The sequence below is a fragment of the Lissotriton helveticus genome, chromosome 3_1 (assembly GCF_964261635.1).
Source record: "Lissotriton helveticus chromosome 3_1, aLisHel1.1, whole genome shotgun sequence".
NCBI classification, from domain to species: domain Eukaryota; kingdom Metazoa; phylum Chordata; class Amphibia; order Caudata; family Salamandridae; genus Lissotriton; species Lissotriton helveticus.
In genome coordinates this window covers 1747136208-1747157101 of record NC_136061.1, presented here as the reverse complement: position 1 = coordinate 1747157101, position 20894 = coordinate 1747136208, and the positions used below count along the sequence as shown (strand labels likewise).

Below are 20894 nucleotides of genomic sequence, written 5' to 3'. Positions count from 1 at the left end.
AAGAGCTGCTGAACCGAAGGCTAAATCCCTGCTGCAGAAAATTGGCACCAAACCCTGCCTGCTGCCTTAAGAATTAAACAATCGTAGTGGGCCGTCTCGTCCTGCAACTGTGTGGCCTTCAAGTACTCCGGAGCACCTCCAGCCTTCGACAAATCACCAAAGTACTTCCTTGAAGTGGAGGCCCTACTACCCTACTGTCTGCAAGCTCCGAACCCATAGAATCCGGTTTCCCAGACTGCTGCTCACCGGCGACTCCAATGTAGCACCCAAACCAAAAGTGATACAACAGCCCTGGAGGATCAAATCTGTTTACCCTCCAAGTGGGGAGACACCAGGATATACTAGAGCCGTGCCGCACCAATACACGGGGTACCAGATCCTCTGTAGCATTCACCGAGACGAAGAGTCCAATCCGGATTTCAAATGCCCATGAAGCAATTCATTTCATGAAGCTTTATTCGGTACATACAGGATGATCATAAAAGCACAACACATGTAATAAAAAACAGATAAAACATTATTACAATTAAGAGTTAAAACAAGTGATACTTAAAATAACATACTTTTACGTGCCCGAATAGACTGGTTTAAAAAAGTAGCAGTAAAAAAACAGATATCAGCAGTTTCCAAATTAAATAACAGACTCATAGCCTGATACACTGTACATACACCATGTTTAACAAAAAGGGGCTTCAAGTAGGCAATCCTACAATTCATATACAATTTGCAGTTCAATAAAAAGTGCAAGGTGCTTTGTTTGGTGATGCCATCACACTGGCACGGCCCAATTGGATGTTTTTTAATACTCGGCTGGGCCACTAAATGGTGTGCTACTCCAAACCTCCTTCTTATTAGCACAAACGTATGGGAAGGTCTTGTTACCAAACTTAAATATTGTGGAAAACCTTCATTAATTTTATATTTATTATAGAACATGACTGTGGACAGGGATGCGTTTGTTGACCCCCGTTTCCCAGCCTGATGCGCCATAAGAGTTGCTTTCAGCTCGGCTTTTGGGATCATAGAAGGGGCACCCGGGTCAGTCAGTACATTTAAATTAAATATTTTTAAGAAACAATCAGCTACATATCTTAACCAAGGGATATTACGATATTTATCCTAAGATAAACAATCCTCAATAACTGATCTATTAAACAACTTCTCATCCTGAAGCCAAATTGACCGCCAAATCATAAGTGGCCTCAGGGATAAGACATCAGCTAGGTAGTTAATATCCAGTTCCCGGTGTATCAACTCAGTAGGAGCAGAGGTCGGTAGGCATAAAAGCTTTTTTAGGAAGGTATTTTCCTCCACCTGTAGCTTATGGTCATAAGTATGTCCCCATACTCCCGCTCCATACATAGCAATGGTGACACATCTAGCTTGATAGATATGGAGCATGTCCTTAGTGCGTCTATCCCCGATTTTTGCCGCGAATCTAAAAACACCATGTACATTTTTAGCCATTTTATTGCTACTATTCGTAAATTCGTTAGTCCACTTCCTGTCCTTTGAGAAAGTGATGCCAAGGTAACAGAATTTACCTACATCTTGCACCTTATTACCCTCGATAAAAAAGGCCTTAGAGGCTTTATTTCTGTGTCCATAAACCATGGTATGCGTTTCCCCTTGTTAATGGACAGTTTCCTGTCCCTGATGAAGGTAGAAAAACTGTCGATCAGACGCTGTAGTCCAATAGGAGTTCTAGAGAGCAGGACAGCGTCATCAGCGTACAATAACACTGGGACAGAAACGCCTTTAATCTTGGGTGCATCTGCATTTACAGTTTTTAAAATATTATCTATTTCATTAATAAACAGTATAAAAAGAAGGGGGGCTAGTACACACCCCTGCCTTATCCCTTGCTTAACACTGAATTTAGGAGTGCATTCACCTTTAGTGCCGTAGCGCACACAGGTTTCTAACTTTCTGTTTAACCTGGCAAGAAAGAAGATTATACCCTACGGCGCTCCAAGCTGTAACAATGTTGGCCATAATATTGAATGGTCCACCATATCAAAGGCACTACTGAGATCGGCGAAGCAAAGATATAATGAGCACTCCTTTGCTTCGGTATATTTACCAATCAATAGTTCAAGGTTAATACACTGGTCAACAACACCTCCTGAGGCGGAAAGCCGGGAGCGCTGCTACACTTGCCAAATATTATTTTAAAATTGTGATTATTGTGTTTTTACTCACGCTTGCACTTAAGCCAGGCACTGCATCTTCTGACCCCTGAACAGCCGACTTGACGCTGTCAGCGGGAAGCGTTCTTCCTCGCATTCGCCATTCTCAGCGAGGGACTTAGCCCCGCCCACCTCGCTGGCCACGCCCCCTCCACCCCAGGTAAAAGGGCGCGCTGATAACGAGCGCGGCCACTTCAACAACACCTCCTGAGGCGGAAAGCCGGGAGCGCTGCTACACTTGCCAAATATTATTTTAAAATTGTGATTATTGTGTTTTTACTCACGCTTGCACTTAAGCCAGGCACTGCATCTTCTGACCCCTGAACAGCCGACTTGGCGCTGTCAGCGGGAAGCGTTCTTCCTCGCATTCGCCATTCTCAGCGAGGGACTTAGCCCCGCCCACCTCGCTGGCCACGCCCCCTCCACCCCAGGTAAAAGGGCGCGCTGATAACGAGCGCGGCCACTTCAACAACACCTCCTGAGGCGGAAAGCCGGGAGCGCTGCTACACTTGCCAAATATTATTTTAAAATTGTGATTATTGTGTTTTTACTCACGCTTGCACTTAAGCCAGGCACTGCATCTTCTGACCCCTGAACAGCCGACTTGACGCTGTCAGCGGGAAGCATTCTTCCTCGCATTCGCCATTCTCAGCGAGGGACTTAGCCCCGCCCACCTCGCTGGCCACGCCCCCTCTCCTTAATTTTTGCCATAAAAGTATGTGTATCTACCGGAGGCGCAGCGGACGGACGCAGCGGGCGCGACGATTGCGCGCCGAAGGCGCGCCTAAGGCAAGCCCGTCTGCGCCCGTCCGCGACCGACCGGGGCCAGGGGCACCCCACTCTGCCCAAATTATCACTTACTCTTCCCCCCAACTCCTCAGTCTCCAGGGTTCCTGGTCTCTACCCGCTCCCGTTCAATCCCTTATATCTTCTCTTGACTTGACTCCTTCCCCCCTTCCCCCCAAAGGAGATACTAGCCTAGCCTCACCTAGGTCCCTCTCAGCTTACTACCTTAACACCCGGTCAGCAGTGGCCCACTCGCACGAACTCTCGGTACTATTGGATCTCCACGCACCGGATCTTCTTTTTTTAACAGAAACATGGTTTAGCGACGACTCTCTCCCCGTTTTACTGGCCACCCTCCCCGCCCCATATTACGCCCTACGTGCCGACCGTTCTGCTGGTAGGACGGGAGGTGGTGTAGCGGTTATTGCCCGAACTGATCTTCCCTTTCAATTACTACCTATGCCAAGTATCGCCACTACAGAGTATCTGGCCATTCGTACCACTGCTACCACCCCCCCTCTTACTTGCTTTCTCATCTACCGTCCCCCCAAATCACCTTTATTATTTCTCCCTGAGTTTCAGGAGGTATTGGCCACTCTTACGGTGAATAACTCCTCTATTTTATTACTAGGTGATTTCAATTTTTGGCCCACAGACCCAGCAGAATGTCCATCTTCTCGAGAGTTCTCAGACTGCCTCCAATCCCTCAATTTTCTACCCCGTGTTCACTCCCCCACCCATGTCATAAAACATATCTTAGATCAGATCTGGACGTTGAATTGTCCGGTAGACTCCTTATCTAGCTCACCCTGTACCTGGTCCGACCGCCACCTGATCTCATTTTCCCTTCCCATTAACCCCTCTGTTAGGCCCCCGCTTCCCAAGAACGTATGGATTCGATCATGGAGTCGAGTGGACTTCGGAAAACTATCCATCTCATTAACCTCCTCCCTCCCCACCTTACATGGGTTATCCTCCCTCTCTCAGGCCAGTGCTATTGAACACTGGCTCTCCTCAAGCTGCGACTCCGTCGCCCCGCTAAAACGGGTAACTTCAAAGCGAGAAAGGGACGCCAACCTGTGGTTTAATGAGGATCTCAAAACCTCCAAATTAGCGGTACGCCGAGCAGAACGTGCCTGGTGGAGGAAATACTGTCCCTCTCTCAAATCTGACTTTATTAATACTCTGACCCTATACAAAAAGGCCATCTTAGCTGCCAAAACGGCCTACTTCTCTTCTAAGATCCTTGCAGCAGAGAATCAATCAAGGGAAATTTTCTCTTTTGTCCACAAGCTGGCATTTTCCGACAGGACATCACTCAAGCCCATTCCCTCCCCAGATCTCTGTCACTCCCTAAATAAATTCTTCATAGAGAAGATTAACATCATTAAAGCTAATATCCCCCTCCGTCCCCATCCTTTGTCGACCCTCAGTGCCCTCCTCCTAAGGGACAACTTAACGCCCTCCCTTCTTTGACTAACGAACTACTGTCCACGATTATCCTTCTTGTTAAATCTGGTTCGCCATTAGACATTTGCCCCGCACATATCCTTCGTCATATTTTCACCTCGTGCCCGGATCCAGCCCTTCACTTCCTCAATGGCTCTCTTGCCCAGGGGGTTGTTCCCAGCCCCCTGTAGACTGCAGTCATTGTCCCCATTTTGAAGAAACCCGGAGCAGACCCCTCGGTTCCCTCCAACTACCGTCCCATCTCCCTCCTACCTTTTCTAGCAAAGGTGCTCGAACGTCATGTCACCAGGTCCCTGAGCACTTTTGTGGAGAAACATGGAGTCTTGGCCCCCCGCCAGGCCGGTTTTCGCCCCGCACACTCTACTGAGTCCGTTATACTTTCGGTCCTTGACAACCTCAGGGAGGGTATGGATACCGGCCAGACCCAGGCTCTGGTCCTTCTCGACCTCTCGGCCGCCTTTGACACGGTTGACCATACCATCTTGCTTTCTCGTGTCAGGGCGGCTGGGATCGGAGGGACTGCCCTGGTATGGCTGTCTTCCTTCCTGAGTGACCGCACCCAGGCCGTTCGCCTGGGTGATTGCTCTGCGGACTTTCAGAGAGTGCAGTGCGGGGTCCCCCAAGGTTCCTCTCTTTCACCCCTTTTGTTTAACTTTTACATTTCCCCTTTAATTTTTGCACTGCAGCTAATGGAGGTCGACGTATATAACTATGCGGACGACCTCCAACTTGTGTTCAATCTATCCTCCTCCCCTGCTTCCATCCTCAACTTCCAGTCTATTATGATTTTTATCCGGGACTGGATGAGCCACAATCATCTGAAACTCAACCCAGACAAGACTGAGTTGATGCTGACGGGTGGTTCATCCAGTCCCTGGTCCACACTTTTCTGGCACCCTTCGCTTGGCTCCCCCCCATCCCATCCACCTCAGTTAAAACCCTAGGCATTAAACTCAACACTGACCTCACCCTTCACTCCCAGGTTAGCGCGGTGGTGTCCTCTTCCTTCCTGTCACTTCGCACCATTCGCAAGGTATCCCGCTTTTTTTCCATTGATGCCCTGAAAATGATCATCTTGGCAATGGTTATCTCCCGCCTGGATTATGGCAACGCCCTATATGCAGGCCTCCCTGCTTATAGCTTAAGGCGTTTGCAACTTATACAGAACCAGGCGGCACGGCTAGTTCTTAATCTCCCAAAATTCCATCATGTAACGCCCCTTCTCAAATCACTACACTGGCTTCCTGTGCGTGAGCGTGTCCAGTTTAAGCTTGCTTCCATCACCTGTCAAGCACTACTGGGCACGGCCCCGGCCTTCATCATATCAGAACTAGCCCCCTACGTTCCTACTAGAGCACTACGTTCAGCTTCACAAGCTCTTCTGACAGTTCCCCGCTTCCGTGGAGCATCTTGGCGCTAATCATCACGTGTCACAGATGAGAAAGAAAGGAAGGGAGAGCTGCCAAAACTGAAAAGGAAAAAGGGAGAAGTATTTGAGTCGGGGATAGGGAGTGAATTAAATTAACGCTAGACATAGTGTGTCAGTGGCCTTGAAAATCCATGTTTTAAGGGCTTTTCGAAACAGGTTCTCTGAATGGATCAGACGCATTTGGGGTGGGAGCTTGTTCCAGGCTCTGGCTCCTAGCACTCCGATGGATTTTCCACCTTTTGTGGTTAGTCTGAATTTGGGGACGGCTAATAGGTTTAGGTTGGATGATCTGAGTGACCTGGAGGGAGTATATCTTCCAAACCTTTGAGACAGGTATTTAGGGCCCGACTGGTGGTAAGCTCTGAAAGTGATGAGTAGGATTTTGAATAGTACTCTCTTGTGGATGGGTAACCAATGCAGGGTTTTAAGTGCTTTGGAGGCAGATGATTTCCTGGGTAGTCTTAGCACTAGGCGGGCAGCCGCATTCTGAACCATCTGCAATTTATGCAAAACAGCTTTGTTGGAACCTGCATAGATGCTGTTACAGTAATCTAGCCGGGATGTGATGAGGGCCACTGCTACCGTTTTTCTGGCTGTCAGGGGGAGGAGGTCAAAGAACCTTCTGAGGCCTCTAATAATGTTGAAGCAGGACCCTGCCACAGCACCTGCTTGTTGTTTGAAGGATAGGGCTTCATCAAACCTTATCCCGAGGTTGCGGGCCGACGTGATGGTGTTGGGTGGGACTTCTGCGTCTTTGGGCCACCAGTTGTTAGGGGAAAAAAGGTTGTTCTGGCCAAAGGGGAGGATTTCAGTTTTGCCTGAATTGCATTTAAGGTGGTGAGTTCTCATCCAATCAAAGGTTACGGTGAGACAGTCTCTCAGATTTGCTTCTGCTTTGGTTGAGTTGTTGTCCAATACAAGGATGAGTTGGGTATCATCCGCGTAGGATATTGTATTGATGTTGAATGATGTGATGAGTTCAATCAAAGGGGACATGTAAAGGTTAAAAAGAACCGGGCTCAGGCTTGAGCCCTGTGGTACCCCTGTTGTTAAAGTTTTTTCATCTGAGCAGTAGTTTCCTAATATGGTGACTTGTTTCCTATGGCTTAGGAAGTTTTTCAGCCACTTGAAAGCGGTTCCTGTTAGTCCCGATTCTGCCAGGCGGCCAATTAATACGGGGTGTGAGACCGTATCAAAGGCCGCCGATAGATCGAGCAGGATCAGGACGGCCTTTTTTCCCTGATCCAGTGCCATCTTAAGTGTCTCCACTGTATGTAGAAGGGCTGACTCTGTGGAGTGTTTTGCCCTGAAACCTGCCTGGTTAGGGTGTAGGAGTTGGTTTTCCTCCAGATGTTTAGTTAGCTGTTTATTTACTGCTGCTTCAGTCAGTTTAAACAGCAGTGGAAGCAGCGAGATTGGGCGAAGGTTAGAGAGCGTGGTGGGATCAGCTAGGGGCTTTTTCTGCAGCGGTTTTACAGCAGCACGCTTCCATTCGGATGGAATGACGGCAGTGGCCAGAGAAGAGTTTATGATGGAATTTATAGTTGGATTTACCATGTCCACCAGAGTGTGGAGCAGCAGTGGGGGGCACGGGTCAAAAGGGGAGCCTGATTTACAGGAGAGAATTGCTTGTCGAGTTTCGTCGAGGCTGATGGGGGCAAAGTTTTTTAGCTGAGGTTTACTGTTGGTTAGTTGTAAATTATTATAAGGGGGGGGGGTTCTGAAAAGTCTGGGAAGTCTTTGGTGAGATTTAGTATTTTGTTTTCGAAGTAGTTTGCTATGGAGTTACAGAGTGTCAGTGAAGGTGGTATCTCTTGCCTGAGAATTCTGGGGTTCATGAACTCATCAACTATTTTAAAGATTTCTTTCTGTTTGTTGTTGGACAGATTAATGACTTCTAGGAAGTGATCTTTTTTGGCGTTTTTTATCATAGAATGATATTGTTTCCTAGCGGTTTTATAGGCAAGAACTTCCGTTTCATCATAGTTATGGCGCCATTTCTTTTCAAGGGTTCTGACCTCAGTACGTTTGTTTTTTAGAGCGGGGGAGAACCAGGGTGCTGACTTTTTATTTTGTTTTTTCCGTACTTTTCCTGAGTTAGCAGGACCACAGAAGTCTGTGACCCATTTACAGAAATTGTTATAGTCGGTTTCAGTACATCCGGTAAGGGACGGTTTAGATTCCTCTGCGATGTGATGCAGGTTGGGTGAGTTGGCAAGTTTTTTCCAGTCTTTCTGTATCGAGAAATCGATTTTTAGGTTGGCAGTATTAGGTCTTTTCTTTTTAGTTGTAAGTTTGAAAGGGATTAACCAGTGATCGGTCCATGTTTGGATCAGGGGAGTTTCAACGGTTAAGGTTTTGATGTTGGTACAAATGCCATCTAATATATGGCCTGCTTTGTGTGTGGGCATTTGGGTCAGTATTTCCAGCCCCAGGATATCAGTTAAGTCGTTAAGCCATATTGCATTGGGGTCGTTGGGTTTATCTAGATGAAAATTTAGGTCGCCTAAAACTGTAAAATTAGCATATTTCAGGGTTAAAGTGCTGAGTGCATCTTCGAAGCTTTCGAAGAAGCCATTCTGAGGTCCTGGGGGGCGATAGATTAAGGCCCCCACGAAGGTGTTCTCCTCGTTTATCTGAAAACAGAATCCCATGCTTCCTGCCCCTTTTACGTCCGAGAGTTCGAACGTTGAGCATTTCAGAGAGTCTCGGTGGATAATGGCTAGTCCACCTCCTCTCAGTTCCAATCTATCGGTCCTCTGAATGAGGTAGCCTTGGGGGACAGTTTCAGTTATGATCGGGTTGCACCATGGTTTAAGCCAAGTTTCCGTTATAAATAGCAGGTCAATATTATTCTCTGTGATGAGGTCATGAATGTGCTGGCCATTCTTACATATTGACCTAGCATTGATCAAGGCTCCTCGGAGAGAGGTCGCGTTTTCCATAGTGGTTGACTGTATTTCCGGGGTGAGGAGTGTTCTACAGATATGACAGTATGCAGGTCCTGACCACTTTTCAACATTGATCATGTTGTGACAGTGATTTTTATTAGGATTTAGGGCGAGTATCTGGTCTCTGGTATAGGTAGGTGTTTGGTTAGTACATACCTTAGATAGGGCAACATCATAGGCCCTGGGCCCGGCCGAGGCACGGACGGGCACAGACGGGCTTGCCTTAGGCGCGCCCGCTGCGCCCGTCCGCTGCGCGTCCGGAAATGACACATTTTTTTTATGGACAGGAAGGCGGGAAAAAGGGTGGGCGTGGCCTCGTCAGGGGGCGTGTCCGAGCTTCGCGCCGGAGACGGCGGGGGAAGCCTTTCTGTGCTTTGGAAGTCCGAGTCAGCGCTAATATCGGCTCCGCGGGTGCTTCCTAAGCGTGGATGGAGGTAGGCGAGTGACAAACAATAGTACTAAAATACAAATTAAAGTGACTCTCAAATTTTAAAAATTGCTGGCCTAGCTCCCGGCTTTCCGCCTCAGGAGACACGAAATGGTTGTGGGGTCGCTTGTAATCAGCGGCGCCTTTATAGCGCGATTTTTGTGGGCGTGGCCTCGTCAGGGGGCGTGTCCGAGCTTCGCGCCGGAGACGGCGGGGGAAGCCTTTCTGTGCTTTGGAAGTCCGAGTCAGCGCTAATATCGGCTCCGCGGGTGCTTCCTAAGCGTGGATGGAGGTAGGCGAGTGACAAACAATAGTACTAAAATACAATTTAAAGTGACTCTCAAATTTTAAAAATTGCTGGCCTAGCTCCCGGCTTTCCGCCTCAGGAGACACGAAATGGTTGTGGGGTCGCTTGTAATCAGCGGCGCCTTTATAGCGCGATTTTTGTGGGCGTGGCCTCGTCAGGGGGCGTGTCCGAGCTTCGCGCCGGAGACGGCGGGGGAAGCCTTTCTGTGCTTTGGAAGTCCGAGTCAGCGCTAATATCGGCACCGCGGGTGCTTCCTAAGCGTGGATGGAGGTAGGCGAGTGACAAACAATAGTACTAAAATACAAATTAAAGTGACTCTCAAATTTTAAAAATTGCTGGCCTAGCTCCCGGCTTTCCGCCTCAGGAGACACAAAATGGTTGTGGGGTCGCTTGTAATCAGCGGCGCCTTTATAGCGCGATTTTTGTGGGCGTGGCCTCGTCAGGGGGCGTGTCCGAGCTTCGCGCCGGAGACGGCGGGGGAAGCCTTTCTGTGCTTTGGAAGTCCGAGTCAGCGCTAATATCGGCTCCGCGGGTGCTTCCTAAGCGTGGATGGAGGTAGGCGAGTGACAAACAATAGTACTAAAATACAATTTAAAGTGACTCTCAAATTTTAAAAATTGCTGGCCTAGCTCCCGGCTTTCCGCCTCAGGAGACACGAAATGGTTGTGGGGTCGCTTGTAATCAGCGGCGCCTTTATAGCGCGATTTTTGTGGGCGTGGCCTCGTCAGGGGGCGTGTCCGAGCTTCGCGCCGGAGACGGCGGGGGAAGCCTTTCTGTGATTTGGAAGTCCGAGTCAGCGCTAATATCGGCACCGTGGGTGCTTCCTAAGCGTGGATGGAGGTAGGCGAGTGACAAACAATAGTACTAAAATACAAATTAAAGTGACTCTCAAATTTTAAAAATTGCTGGCCTAGCTCCCGGCTTTCCGCCTCAGGAGACACGAAATGGTTGTGGGGTCGCTTGTAATCAGCGGCGCCTTTATAGCGCGATTTTTGTGGGCGTGGCCTCGTCAGGGGGCGTGTCCGAGCTTCGCGCCGGAGACGGCGGGGGAAGCCTTTCTGTGCTTTGGAAGTCCGAGTCAGCGCTAATATCGGCTCCGCGGGTGCTTCCTAAGCGTGGATGGAGGTAGGCGAGTGACAAACAATAGTACTAAAATACAATTTAAAGTGACTCTCAAATTTTAAAAATTGCTGGCCTAGCTCCCGGCTTTCCGCCTCAGGAGACACGAAATGGTTGCAGACAGTCCAGACGACCCTTATTGGTTTACAGGGCTTAAATTAATAATCCCAAATGCTCTCTTTGTGGTAGTGAGGGTGAGCAGTTTAGGCTGATCAGAGGGTAGTGTTAAGCATTTGTTGTACACACAGAGTCAATAAACGAGACACACTCAAGAAGAAACTTGAGACCAAGTTAGAAAAAAATAACAGATTTTTATGTAATTTTAGACACCAAAATCATCAGAATCAGGTAACTACTTTTGATGTTATAGATTTTTACAGGTAAAACAGTAGAAAAATCACAGCTGTCAGATTTGAGGCATGAGCCTCGCATGCAGGAATGTTATCCTATGGGAGAATCATTCACTACATAGGCACACTTACAAACGATTCTCAGGGTTACTCACCTGGACTGGTGCTTAGGGGCCAGGTCCAAAGAACCACTATCAGTTCGGATTTATTTACCTGCCCTGGTCTGTCCAGGTGCAGAGGTGCTGGTCGCGAACGCGGGCTCAGCTCTCGAGGGTCTCTGAAGCAAGGGGCACAGTTGGTTGGCTTGCATTCGGGCTGTAGGGCTCGGGTGCAGAGGTTTTTTGTCCGGCAGGTCGCTTGCATTGGAGGCTCTGACTTCTTGCAGTTAACCTGGTGATCGGGGAAGCAAACAGGACAGCAGGGCCACTTTTGATGCTGGCCTTGGTATTGCAGACATACCTCATCGGTAGGTCGGTCTTCACAGGGTTAGGGGTCTGGACTGGACACTTAACAAGCCTTGGCTGCTGCAAGGTACATAGAAAGAGGGGGTCCCCGCAAGGGAAGCGTGTTGTATGCTACACACACTAACACTACTTTTAGACTAACAAACAAAAATATCACAAGGGATACACAGGTATTGTCATTTATTTTCAACACCAGAAATCTATCACTGTAGAATCACTTCACATTCAATGAATAGCCCCAAACGGGGGGAGGGAAGGAAGGGGGAGGGGTGGTGCTCAAAGGAGTGTAAAGTCAAAGAAGATAAGCACAGTAGAAGACAAACATGTGATGAATACAATACTCAAAACAAAATCGGAACAATTCAAATACACAAGCCAAGGATCAAGGCCTCCATTGATATACTGATAAACAGTGACATTCAACGGTCACACACTGAAATAAAAAAATGTAAGGGGCATGTGCCGGATGTCCGAGGGAAAGAGCCGTCGACGTTTCGATCCCTATCTGTAGGCTACGTTAAGTCCTTTAGCGGGGTCTTCATCAGGACATATACAGGAGAGAAGTGGAGAGGGGCAATCTAATCTGAAAAGTTAAAACAAGAAGTCAGATTTCTACATAGTGAACTTAAATAAAAACCGTCGCGCACGACAGTAGTGAATTCATTATAATTAATAATTAATTACCATGGAGTCTAGGCCCAGCTGGGCTCTAAACGTGGAAAGTGAGTAAGCCACGCCAAAGGTCGTGGTCTGTCTCAGCGCTATTATTTCGCAACTACAGAGGAGAAAGAATAAAACATGCAACCAGTTTAGAAGGGGAGTGTTAAACCTAATCTACATGATTCAAATCAAATCAAAGGGGCAAACTTACAAAAACTACAACCATTCAGCCGGATGGTGAGTTTAATGTTGCGCCCCAGTCGTTGTACGCCGTATCACAGGTGTCTGGAACGGCGAGGGTGCAAGCAAGGTGCACACACTGCAAGTTAAAGGTCGAAATGACTCAAAGGTCTGTACATTGCTGATGAATCTGCACTAAGTCATGAGCCTTACTAAAAGAACTTACATCAATATCCACGGTGGTGGCTCAATTAACTTGGTGAAGGGTGCCGCCTGTAGGAAAAACATAATGCGGCCAGTAATTACATTGAAGAATACGCTGGACCCTAAGCCGCTGGTCATATACAGCCAAGGGACAATATTACTTACATTAATCGGTACCAAACGAAGTCTGTGGCACCGTGTTCTTAATACTGAGGGGCGCTGTAAAAGGGGCGCTGTAAAATATAAACCAGAGACCCCATTGTCAGCTTACCAAAGTTTGATATCTATCCCAACCTCGTGAAAGAATGGTCAGAAGTTATCACATACCTCCCGGGTTCTACAACTGAAGAGAACCCTATTAGAGCAGCCGATTCTTATGCAGCTACAACAATGATCTGCGGTACTAAAAATATAAAAAGAGAAAGAAACCACGAGTCGGTTTCAAATTGCACCATGCGGTGAGCTTGCTAGCCATATATTGTATAGACAACGAAAGGCAAAGTGTACTTACACGTGAACCACATAATGGAGCGACAGTTCATCTGCCAGCCCGAAATGGGAACAAAACGAGGGTGAATAGACGGGCCGCCGCTCCGCCAAACCCCGATGCGTAGTAATTCTGAAAGAAGGAAACGGGAATTACCGTCAGATATGTAGCGTGTCACCTAATGGATAAAGTCCTCATGTGCCTCCTAAGGTGCGAACACACTTACGAGAAAACTGGAGCCAGTCGATTGTACCGCAGCCGGTCAGCACAAAACTCCGCAGACACTGCTACACGGAGTTAGTTTGGCTGTATCACGCAAAAGAAATAGAAGAGTTACTACATGGCTGGGTCTTAACAAGCTCGTATCGCAATGCCAAGGAGCATTTTGGATAGTTGTTGCAGTTCATTCAAAGGGAATCATATAAAATTCGTAAACCATGCAAAGGAGCATATTAATTAAAAATCAGAATTTAGGGGAAATGCAAGGTTAATTGCCACTGAAGCCAATAGTTGAGGTTTGCTCAAACCTAATGTAAGGTGGCTCATTTGGGGCACCTCAAAAAACACACTTTTAATTTTAACCCGTGTGAGAATACCATAATGAACAGGTCCTCGTGCAACACTCAAACAAGAGGTTGAAAACGAGTCGCAAGACTTGTCAAAATGCAACTTAGTGCTCAGGCTAAAAAACAAATTGTAAATTCATAGCAAACAAATGCAACAGCAATCACTAAATACAAATACTCGTGCAACTCTCTATCAAGAGGTTGTAAGCGAGTTACATTAGGTGTAGCATCCCAGGCTCATTAGTCACATTACTAGAAAACAGATGGAACACTTAGGATACCCTATATAAAGTGTAAATGAACTCACTCCATAGTAAGGAAAACACAACAGTGTCTCGTGCACTTCTCCAGCATGAGAGTGTAAACGAGTCCTGTGTTACCAAGCATTACTGAGAGATATGGGACCCATCAAGTATTGTCTAAAGGATATAGATATCACTCTTTAGCAAGCCCATTTACCCAAGTGCTGCCATTTGGGCCAAACTACTGTCTTGTTCATTAAGGCCATTTCTGATCGAATCTAGAAGGGACATCCATTTGGATTCTCGTGTGTTCAATACTTTCAATACATTGCCCCCTCTTCTGCACAATGTCACATTTTCAATAACCAGCCATCTCAAATCAGACAGTGTGTGACCTGCCTTCTGCCAATGCTCTACTAGAGGAGCACCCACCACTTTACAACGCAGTCTGCTGCTGTGAGATGAAATTTGAGATTTGATTTTTTGTTGGGTTTGTCCCACGTACACGTGTTTGCATGGGCATTGGATAATATAAATAACACAGGTCGTGTTGCAATTTGTGTAGTGTTTTAAGTTATAGGTTCGTCCAGCATGATCAAAGGTCTTAGTCTGGATTGTGGTATCACACGTGGTGCATGTGCCACATCTATGATGTCCTACCAATGGGGGCAGATTCCACAAGGTCGTGAGGGTTGGTTGACTTGCTGGTTCCAAATACAAATGGACCACCATGTCCCGTATATTTTTCGCCCTCTTGAAGGAATGGAGAGGGAGATGAGTTTGTTCAATCTCATCTGCCACCAGGGACCAGTTCTTGTTAATTATTTGTTTAATTTCGTTGCTCCGTGTGGAGAAAGTGGTGACACATATAATACGATCTGTCTCCGTCTGGTTGGTAATTTCTGGGTTCAGCAAAATGTCCCTTGGATTGTACCATGCCTGTTTCCTGGCTCGTTTGACCATCCGGACAGGGTAACCACGTGAGATGAGACGCTCACAGAGGACCTCGGATTCCTGGATGTAGTTTGCTCTAGTGGAACAATTTCTCCTAATTCTGAGAAATTGCCCGACCGGTAGGTTATCTTTGAGACCTCTGGGATGATGACTCCCATATTGCAACAAGGAGTTGCGCTCAGTTGGTTTCCTATACAAGGTTGTCTGTAAACGGTCTTCATCCACATATTAATGTAAGTAATATTGTCCCTTGGCTGTATATGACCAGCGGCTTAGGGTCCAGCGTATTCTTCAATGTAATTACTGGCCGCATTATGTTTTTCCTACAGGCGGCACCCTTCACCAAGTTAATTGAGCCACCACCGTGGATATTGATGTAAGTTCTTTTAGTAAGGGTCATGACTTAGTGCAGATTCATCAGCAATGTACAGACCTTTGAGTCATTTCGACCTTTAACTTGCAGTGTGTACACCTTGCTTGCACCCTCGCCGTTCCAGACACCTGTGATACGGCGTACAACGACTGGGGCGCAACATTAAACTCACCATCCGGCTGAATGGTTGTAGTTTTTGTAAGCTTGCCCCTTTGATTGATTTGAATCATGTAGATTAGGTTTAACACTCCCCTTCTAAACTGGTTGCATGTTTTATTCTTTCTCCTCTGTAGTTGCGAAATAATAGCGCTGAGACAGACCACGACCTTTGGCGTGGCTTACTCACTTTCCACGTTTAGAGCCCAGCTGGGCCTAGACTCCATGGTAATTAATTATCAATTATAATGAATTCACTACTGTCGTGCGCGACGGTTTTTATTTAAGTTCACTATGTAGAAATCTGACTTCTTGTTTTAACTTTTCAGATTAGATTGCCCCTCTCCACTTCTCTCCTGTATATGTCTTGATGAAGACCCCGCTAAAGGACTTAACGTAGCCTACAGATAGGGGTCGAAACGTCGACTGCTCTTTCCCTCGGACATCCGGCACATGCCCCTTACATTTTTTTGATTTCAGTGTGTGACCGTTGAATGTCCCTGTTTATCAGTTTATCAATGGAGGCCTTGATCCTTGGCTTGTGTATTTGAATTGTTCCGATTTTGTTTTGAGTATTGTATTCATCACATGTTTGTCTTCTACTGTGCTTATCTTCTTTGACTTTACACTCCTTTGAGCACCAGCCCTCCCCCTTCCTTCCCTCCCCCCGTTTGGGGCTATTCATTGAATGTGAAGTGATTCTACAGTGATAGATTTCTGGTGTTGAAAATAAATGACAATACCTGTGTATCCCTTGTGATATTTTTGTTTGTTAGTCTAAAAGTAGTGTTAGTGTGTGTAGCATACAACACGCTTCCCTTGCGAGGACCCCCTCTTTATATGTACCATATAGCGCCCAGGTCCCCGCGACTGCATGGGTTTAACCCCCCTTTTGTAACAACTTGGCTGCTGCAAGGGCTCTGGTACCCAGGGTATTGGTGCTGGGGGAGTCCTGGAGGGTCTAGTGGCGCAAAGCTCACTGGGGACATGGCTTACCTCTGGGAGCCACAAAGTCCTTTCCTTGAGCGGATGCTTCCTCTGTGGACCCAGTGGTCAGCAGAACAGTGTACTTGTCAGATACAGTCGGTGCCTGCAGACTGGGCTTTTCCACTTCAAGGAAGATGCTGACTGGTTAGCGAAGTGCTGGCAGTTCTCAAAGACTTTAGGACGACTCACAGCTGCTTGCAATTGTTGGTACAACAGCAGACAGACATGGTTTTGCGCCAAATCCGGGGCTGGTCCACAGTTCTTGCATTTTCGGCTCTTCTTGGTCCATCTTCTGTTCCCAGCAGATTAATCGGTGTTCTTGGTGTCAGAGGGCCACATAAATACAGAAATTAAGGGTCAGGGCTCGAAAATTCCACTCGACTGCTCGCATATGCGAGCTAAACTTAACAAGGTCGAGCTGCTTTTAGGTCCTACTCGCCCTTTCTGGCGAGTAGGAAGACAAACTAACTTTTGTCCTCTGTGAAAACGGAGCAAATGTGACAAGATAAGATTTAAAGGCATTGTTATTGCTCACAAAGGTAATGAGCAATAAAGATGCCTTTAAATCTTGTTATCTTGTCACAGTTGCTCCGCTTTTAGAGTCGGAGGTCAAATAGGTTGGAGTTAGGTCGAGGAGATTTTACAAGGTACTAGTCCTGCAGGACTAGTACAATTGTTTGTATTTTTCGAGCCCTGAACCCTGTTAAGGGGGGGGTGTAAGCTGGTAGAGCCACCTAACTCTGGGGTTTCTACACCGCCTATATAACCACTTCCCGTGGAGAGTGGGCATAAACCTGACCCAGAGTTCTTAGTTTCACTAGAAAAACAAGATGCTGGAACCCATATTTTGTTGTTCACTTAAGGTAGCTAACCTTAGGAGTGTCACTAGCCTGAGGGTGAACATGCCTTCTGAATAGCTAATTTTCCCTCAGGACTCGTGCCAAGTGGGCCTCAGGACAGGGTATGGCATCTCCCAAGTCTGGGGGTAGCTGGGGTCGCATATCAATTGCCTTGATATTCTAAAACACTAGCCATGCTGCTGGAGGAGGTGCGAACACCTTCGTCTGGAGAAGACAGTGTTTCTGACCTCAGAGAGCACGGGCTCTCACCTGCAGGGGGTCAGAAATGTGTCTGTGGTGGCAGGCTGGACGATACCAGCCAGCCAGCAGACTAAGAGACTAGTAGGATTCAGGGGTACATGTCAGGACACATCCATTACTGGCATCAGTTTGCATTTGTCAAGACGAGATGTTTGATACCAAACGCCAATATTTTCAGTGAAGCCCTATATGTAGCTAGGAAACTCGTAATGGCCAGTGCCCAGTACATACACTTAGGATGGCTTCCTGAACACTTGCAATGTCGTGGCAATGGAACTAGACATCACAGGGGCAAATCTGCTCATGCAAATAAGTCTTCACATATAATACAATGCAGCCTGCCTTGGGGCACTAAAGCCTGCTGTAGGGGTGACTTACAGATAGTATATGCAATGTGCAGAGAGTGTGCCATGTTGTGTTTCCATAAACGCTTGCAGAATTTCACGCAGTTGGAATGGAAGTTTATATGCACTGTGTGTGTGGGTCCCTTAGGGTGGCATAATACATCCTGCAGCACTTAGGGACCCACTTTAGTACAAATGCCCTTGGTACCAAGGATACCACCTACTAGGGACATACAGGGGTGTTAAAGGCCTTGCCAATTGTGGTACAATTAGACATTTACTTTGTTTTCAGAGAAAGAGCACTGGCACTGGGGCCCAGTTAGCAGGGACCCAGTGCATTTGTCAGTTCAGAAAGCACCAGTACTAAGGCAAAAAGTATAGGTGACCATGTCAAAGGGAGGCATTTTCCTATAACTAGAAAATACTAGTATTTAGGTCACACTTTTACACCTTAAGTCAGCCCTTTACCACTGAAGTCATGGTTTTATTCTGGCAATCACACCTACACCATAGAGGCCACATGCTGATCAATGAAGTCATGTCTTCACCACTGAGACCATGTCTTCAAAAAGAAGGACATGCCCTCATTAATAAGGCCACGCCTTTCCCACTAAAAAACACATCCCAACCAAGGTTACCCCTTCAATGCTAACATCACACCTTCATTTCTACAATCATCACTTCAACGTCGAGAACATGCCATTACGATGAATGTCAAATATTTATTACTGACATTAGACCTTTATCACGAAGGTCATGCCTTCATTACCTTCACCATGACGATCACTCACTTAATTCAAAACTGAGGTCTCTCACACCATCACTAAGAACGTCTTGCCGTCTCTACAAAGCACATGCCTTTACCACTAAGGTCATCCCATTATCACTATTGCCATATCCTCACTACTGAGGCCGAATTATTGTGTTACCCACAAATTATTGCGGATCACTCAGGGATGTGGAATTCCTATAGCCCGACGCCCAGGACACATTGTTTGGGGTCAAGGGCAACAAGATTTAATGTGTATTTTGTCCTTGGGACAAGTAGGCCCAACCCCCTGCAGCACAAACCCTGCCAGTTTGCAGTACCACATTAAGGATCAGGGAAGGGTACTGCCTGTAGTTTAGTTAATATTTGTGTGCATGTGTTAATGCTGTTCAAAACGTGTATTTATGGTTCATTAATTGAAAGCATTTATTATTAGGGAGAGCGCTCTAAGTAAATGTACGTTCTGACTGCACTACTGACAGTGGTTCCTGTATGAAAATGTGTACACGCGGTTTCAAAGTTTAGCAACATGAGGCTATGCATGATGCTCACAGAATGCTCTGTGATTAGATGCAAACATTTGCAGAAGATTGAAAGCAAGATTAATGTTTCTTTGCTTTCAATATAAAATGTTCCTAAAAATGAAAGTAGGGAAATAACATTTTGCTAAACCACTGTAAAATTTCAGGTACCATTTGTTTGCAACATCAATTAGTAAAATGTGTTGATGCATGCTCGTATTTCCCCAAAACATTCATATTGGAAAATTTGTGTAACCAGTTTCAATAAGATTATGGGAAACAAAAATAAACAAGCCTTGGCAAAGCCAGAAGGTCTGACATTGGTGGTTAGCTTTTTAGTTTTGGCAATGTGTGACTTGTTTTGGCACGGCTTTTGTAAAACCTTATTGATGTGAGAGCTGCCACGCACTCACCATTATAACAAACATTGGCAAACGCAAAAATTGTTTTTGTCTCAAAAAAGCACACACTGCCAAATTAGTTACAGGCACTGAACAAAACTACTTTGTGTACCGATATACTCCTTGTGAAAGAGCAGAATGCTGTCACTCACAGTGAAGCCAGCCGATTCAGAGAGAGAGGATTTGAATAAACACAAAAGGTCATGGTTAACGCCAGACTAAATTAAGGGCCCAATTATTAAAGAAAGTCTCAAAAGTGCACCTTTTGTATATGGCTTTCGTGAATTCACAAGAATTTACATTAGTAGGGTAGAAATTGTACTTCTACAAAATATTTGTGAACTGCATTTTAACATGAGCAAATATGCATGTGCAGATTTGCTCATGTGAAAACCTGGATGTTTGAAAGTTCATGTTCCCTCCAACTACTTTTTTCCCAACTCTGAAAGAAGGTTTACGTATGCCACTCTCAGGAGTAAATGTCCAACATTTCTCAGTATGGGAAAGACTAGAGAAGATTTGTTGAAAACCCTAAAACATGCAAGTTAGTAGGTTTGCACAGACGCAATAGGGCATTCCAAGCCTGGAACTACTGCTTACCACCATCTTCAGTCCCAGTATGTGGAGCTTCGGAAACGTGGCAACATAAAATGATTACTAGTATTCAAACACTACTATGGGATATGCCCTGGCATAATCCTGGAGGCTATATAAGAGCTCTTATATAATGAGATTGCTGCCATAATTTGTGACAGAACTACATGGCACCAAAGGGACAAGTGGATTTTGTTACAGGACAAGTAGATTTATGAAGCAACCTGTCCCATGGACAAGTAGATATTTTAATAAATTCCACACCCCATCTACTATGTCAATTAAGTCCCAAAAGGTACATGCAGCCTACACGGAGAAAAGGAGAACTGGCAAGTGTCTCTCAATTAGACTTCGTTGAGATAAGTTCAAGTGGAAAGGAGTGTTCATGGTCAGACAAACCCGCCAGGGAATCTCTCTTTCACAGGAGTATATGCATTAAACACCTCATCCCAAAATTAGTATGCACACACAACAGTTTATATTTTAGTATACGATTATAATTCTCTATTTGTCTACAAATCATGTACTTTAAAATTATAGTAAATAGTATAATCAGTTGAGTGACAATAATGCAAATTAGGGCAAAGGTCGAATATGCCACAAATATATATGACTGCACATATGTGCCCTAATAGTCTTACGTAAACTGGTTGCAATTAGCCTTCTTAGCCATAATTGAGTGAGTTTTAGTTATACATTGATAAGCTAAAATGCCAAGTCACACAATACCACCCTGTGTCAATGTATAGACACTGTGGAGTCTTCTTCAAACTGGCTTTGGCCTGAACGTGGAGGAGTGCAGTACCTGTGAGATGTAATACCAAAATGGAGAAAGAATTTAATAACACCCGCATTAGGTATATA

The 20894-nt window shown here is 46.0% G+C and overlaps 1 protein-coding gene and 1 long non-coding RNA gene across 2 annotated transcripts in view; one reads left to right on the top strand and one right to left on the bottom strand.

Annotated features, from left to right (window-relative positions):
• MECR (mitochondrial trans-2-enoyl-CoA reductase) overlaps positions 1–20894 on the bottom strand; it is a 62543-nt gene that overhangs the window by 25983 nt on the left and 15666 nt on the right. The gene's annotated exons all lie outside the window — the stretch shown is intronic.
• Positions 15309–15741, top strand: LOC144825113 (uncharacterized). The gene is made up of 3 exons (XR_013609279.1): positions 15309–15356; positions 15452–15542; positions 15644–15741. It is a non-coding gene; the product is annotated as an uncharacterized LOC144825113 (long non-coding RNA).